Consider the following 6000-nt stretch of genomic DNA (forward strand, 5'->3'; position numbering starts at 1 on the left):
AGGATTTAGAAGGCGTTTATAGAATCGGCCTCAGGTCTACTACAGTACTTGAGTACATGTACTTTACACCACTGATAAGTTAAAAAAAATGTTTAACACATTTGTCTCAAGAATTAAAAGCTTTGCACGTCCACAACTTAAACTTGTAGAAACACTGTAATTGATGCTAACAATCACAGGTTTGAAGGAGGAATAGCTACACCTGTCTTCCACAAGTGACCACCTATAACAGAACCCAGACTACCCAGTAGTTAAGACACAGGAAACCTGTGAAATATATTTTGAGAAGCTTACCAAAAGTATTATTTATTCTGGAACATGTGTTGCCTATTTTTGGGGGCATTGAACTGAATTGTGTTGCAATGGCTTTTATTGGGCAGCAGAGGTCCCCATTGGGACTGCACAGTAAACACTCCACTGGTTTGTCTTGAAACCAGTGTCTAGGTGATATAGAGTAGAACTATCAACATATATTTCTCAAATAGTAGGTCATGATTCATATTAAGTAGTAAGATAGTATAGACTTTTTAAAAATATTTTGTATAGTTTATTTGTAGTTGTATTATTATTATTATTTTACTGATTGTCAAGCTTAATCCTGAAAAGTATCAGTATCAAAATGTATTTACTGTAAAGTACCAAAAGTAGAAAGTACTCATTATGCAGAATGTCCCATTTCACAACTTTTCAAATGTATAAAATATTTTGAAAATATCTACTTTTTTATATTTTGTATTTTTTACCGTTTGTCAAGCTTGTTTGAGTGTTGAAAGTTTAATGGACCACAATGGAAACAAACCTTTTGGCTGTCCGTTGTACTGCTGTGCCTGAAGGCTATTCAAACCCTTTTCACTGCAACCATATTGACACACAGGTGCTACCAATGACAATGATACTAATCCTGACTCTGACTCATTAATAGTGGTTCTCAACCTGAGGGTCGGGACCCCACATGATTTTGGGAGTCCCCAGATGACAGTGAAGTGACAATTTAGGAACTTTTAATACATTTTTAATACCGAACAAATGGCAAAATTGTCAAATAATATAAGAAAGAGGCCTTTTTAAAAAAAATAGCCGATCTACTGCTATTTTCACAATTTGTCTGTGGAACTGAGTCAAACAAAATGTAATGCCTCAACTCCTACAATTCCAAATGCTTATCAGGGTCAAATATGATTAGAACCACTGCATTAATAGGCTCTATTCACAGCAGCCATATTATGAAGACATTCACAGGTGTTACCAATGATACTAATGAAGGCTCTGTTACATTCTGGTCAAACAGAGGTGCTAATATTGTGCATGTTGGCCCTCTGGAAACACCAGTGGGTCTACAGTTGGGGTCCAGGGACCCTCATGGGCTTCCAAATGGCCCCTTACAGGTGTGTAACTCTGAGAGTGTACAAATGGAACCAAATGGACCCGTAAGGGTCCAGCCTTCATTAGTATCATTGGTAACACCTGTGAATGTCTTCATAATATGGCTGCTGTGAATAGAGCCTATTGACTACAACTATAGCATACTAGTAGCATTGGTAGCTTAACACCTTACCTGTCACTTCATGTCAAAAGTGTAAAAAATGTCAATTGTCGCACTTTAGACCTTTATAAAACAATTACCTTCATGTCATTCATGGCAAAGTGGTGACTTCAACTGCAGCATGAGTCAACATGTTGTCTTCTCTTGAAATGATCTGCTGTAAATGGAAACATTAATTAATATAATGAGTAACACGTGTTGACCCTACAATCTCAAAGGTAGCCTAGTCATATGTTTTACTTAAGTAAAAGTATCAATATTGCAATGTAGAAATACTCTGTTAAAGTATAAAGTCCGGAATTAAAAAAGTATTGGTATCAAAATGAACTTAAAGTATCAAAAGTAGAAAGTACTCATTATGCAGAATGTTCCATTTCACAACTTCTCAAAGGAGAAATACTCCAGTACAGTAAAAAATACCAAAACATTAACAACACTGTGCTTGAGTAAATGTACTTGGTTACTTGAGACTGCCCAGAAAAAGGGCAACAATGTACGTATAAAACAATTACCTTCGTGTGCAATTAGACAGTGGGTGCAGTTAAGTGTCAACTGCCAAGTGGTATAACATACATTTCTTATCTACATGTACTTAACTTATCCCGAGCGAATTGCTGCTTATTACAACCTGCACCCTAAAATAACCCCATGAAGAAACTCACCATCGTCACTAATCATGACGACATTTCGCCGCGAGCGAGGCTTATTGCTGCGTCACACTTCGGCGGTGTTGCGCGCCTAAAACATAAGTTTATGGCCTGAACACAACCAGCCCTTTGACAGATGTGTTCCGTCAGCAACTATAACGGAGCAACTATAAGACTTCCGGTGGACAATCTCTTCAGAATAAGAGTACACTCTAAAAATAAAAATAGAGTAGAAAAACGGTTAATTTGCACATTAAAACTATAGATTAAGCATTTAAACGAAGCTATACAACACATATTATGTTTCTGTGTAACAAAAACGTTTTTTTAAACATTAATAATTTATCTAAATGGATCTATGGTCAGAAAAGGTCAGAAAAGTGCCGTTCTCAGACAAAAGTGGACACTGGACAGGCGCCGGCGGACACTGCCGACACTTCTGACATACGCACGCGTGCGGGGACACCTCCCCTACAACGCCACACTCTCCGCTAAGCGGGAGAGGTGTAAAAAAAAGTGTGGCGGACAGTCCAGTGAGGTCAGAGGTCAGAAAAGTGCCGTTTTCAGACAAAAGTGGACACTGGACAGGCGCCGGCGGACACTGCCAACACCTCTGACACACGCACGCGTGCGGGGACACCTCCCCTACAACGCCACACTCTCGGATAAGCCCGAGAGGCGTAAAAAAAATTGCTAAAAAACACATCCACACCATGGCCAATATCTTCCAAATTGTCCTCTATTGTGATGCCAGCATTAAGTGATGCATCATTACATTTCACATAGAAATAAATGTACCCATGTGTTTTTGCCACTTGCAATGCATTTGCTGGTTGGAGGATGTTTATACTTGTACAGGCGGACGCTGCCAACACTTCTGACATCAAACCTACCCATTGGCTTTTTGGAAGAGGACGCAAGTCCCAGGAAGTGCCACAGAATCTCATCAGGAAGTTTTAAAGCATCTTCTGTGTATACAGTCCTGTTGCGTTGACCAGTTATTGATGGATATGTGTTGATACTCCCACCCAACAGACATGGCTATGGACAAGCCTTGCTTCTATTTCAGTTTCCCAGTTTGACATCAGTATAAAATTTCAAGACCATTAATAAAGGCACACACCAACATCTCGTTCTGTGTCTCTCTCCGTTCCTGAGATAAGACGTATGTAACATTGACTGTGACTATGATTGTGCCATTTATCTAGGGCAGCCTGGAGATCATTTCTACCAAGTTCCATGAAAATCTGCCACTCTCTTCTGGAGTTATTTTCTTCTCAACAGACTCGCACACAGGAGTATTATCATTATTTGTGTTATTGTGCTTGTCATAATTAGAAACAATTGCTGGCTGTAGGCTATTAAACGCTGACTCAAGTAACAGTCTTTCTCACTAAGAGTCAAATAAAGTCAAAGTCAAACTAATGTGAGAACTGCAGTATATTTGACACAAACCCAGTTTGACTCCAGTATACAACACTATCATTTCACGTTGAAATAAGAGTATACGTTTTGTAAGTGACTATAGCAGAACCCCACAATTTTTAACATTCACAATTATAAAGAATATAAATAATGAATGAAAATAAACTTTTAAGTGCATACTTTTAGTGGCATGTCTATTACATCATGTACCAGCTTAATATCAGGCAATGCAGTGAAATGTTGAGACCTGTTTCTACAGAGACTGTGCTAACACAACCAAACAAAATACATCAGTAACAAGTAACAATACTGATGTAATGAAGTAGAAATACAAATATAGATAACACAAATAAAATTAAAGTACAGATGGAATGGCAGGTATGATAAACCTTGTGCGTATGTCACAAGTGCCACGGCAAATAGCTGTCTCGTGTCCAGCGTCCAATTTGTAAAGGCTATGCACTGAAAATGGCCTTTTTCTGACCCCTGACCTCACTGGACGGCCCGCCACTTTTCAAAATAGACCTGTTTGGCTTAGCGGGGAGTGTGGCATTGTAGGGGAGGTGTCCCCGCACGCGTGCGTATGTCAGAAGTGTCGGCAGTGTCCGCCGGCGCCTGTCCAGTGTCCACTTTTGTGTGAAAACGGCACTTTTGTGACCTCTGACCTCACTGGACGGTCCGCCACACTTTTTTTTACACCTCTCCCGCTTAGCGGAGAGTGTGGCGTTGTAGGGGAGGTGTCCCCGCACGTGTGCGTATGTCAGAAGTGTCGGCAGTGTCCGCCGGCGCCTGTCCAGTGTCCACTTTTGTCTGAGAACGGCACTTTTCTGACATCTGACCTCACTGGACGGTCCGCCACACTTTTTTTTACACCTCTCGGGCTTATCCGAGAGTGTGGCGTTGTAGGGCAGGTGTGCCCGCACGCGTGCGTATGTCAGAAGTGTTGGCAGCGTCCGCCGGCGCCTTTCCAGTGTCCACTGTTGTCTGAAAACGGCACTTTCTTTTCTTACATCTGGCCGCACTGGACGGCCTGCCAGTTTTGTTTTTTTTACAAATTATCTCTCAATTTTCACCAACATTCTGTCCTACTGGTCTGTATCAATTTTCTATCAAGTTCAGGGGCGCTCAGTTATGGAACAGTTGTCACGAACACACACACACACACACACACACACACACACACACACACACACACACACACACACACACACACACACACACACACTTTTATTTTTCTGATTACATTCTTATTTGTATTGTATTTTAGTTTTTAAATAGGTGAGATCAACTTTATAAACCCCCCTTGCTTTATTTTTTTAAATCGCACCTGCACTGATCTACTATTATTATTTGTAGCATATTTTGTTGTTACTTTTATCACTGTTTATTTGCTTCTGCAATAAACAATATTATATCATGATAATTTTCCAAGAGTGACCTGGCCTAGAGGCAGCATTATTACAATAATGGACAAACAGTTCAAAAACAATACATATGTAACAAACACAAATGAATATCCAGTTAAAGTAAATGTATTTTTAAAATACATTTGTGTCTATAAAAATAAAATTGGCAATTAGAAGTGTTCTAGTATGCGCCATTTAAAAGACGTACATCATAAATGTATTTTTAAAATACATTTGTGTCTTTTAAAAAACATTACACATTCGTCATCTTATTTTGAAGGCAACCGGAAACCTTATAGTTGCTAGCTCCAAAACCGGATGTCCTATAGTTGCTGACGGAACGGAGCTCCCTTTGACGGGGTTCCTTGTCCGACAGGGCCATCTACTGTTCATTTTACGCAGCTGCCATTTAAAATGGCTGGGACCAGCGTTGCCAGATTTTGCGAAAGAAATAAGCAACCACGTTTATGAAAACAAGCCCAAAATAAGCGACCAGGCTACGGCTATTTTAAAAGAGTAATCTGCTATTTAATTTTTAGAATTTTGAAACATTTTTAACAGCACAAATCTGATACGGGGGTCCCTGGCACAAACTATTCTTAGATGGGGGGCCCACCACGGACAAATACATATTAATCTGGGGGCAGTCAGTGGGAGTCCTTACCATGAAAATGTTTGAGATCCACACTTGTAAACGACATTGTGATTTTAGGAAACAAGCCAAAAGCCAAAAAACCCGCAACCAGCAATATTTATTAGCGACTTTACAGAAAAACATTCCGAAAGTCGCTTATAATAAGCCGACATGGCAACACTGGTCAGGAGGCGAGGCCGTGTACGCCGGCGTTGAACGTACGTACGTGCGTCGTGCACGTGCGTGACGTACATGAAGAGGAGGATTATGGTCCCGCCCCCCTCGATCATCTCTCGTCGGGTTCGCTCCTCCCCCGACTGTCTGGTCTTTGGTCGTTCCCCCAGC

This window comes from Gymnoscopelus microlampas, assembly GCF_963454915.1.
Source record: "Gymnoscopelus microlampas genome assembly, chromosome: 23".
In the NCBI taxonomy this organism is placed as follows: Eukaryota; Metazoa; Chordata; class Actinopteri; order Myctophiformes; family Myctophidae; genus Gymnoscopelus; species Gymnoscopelus microlampas.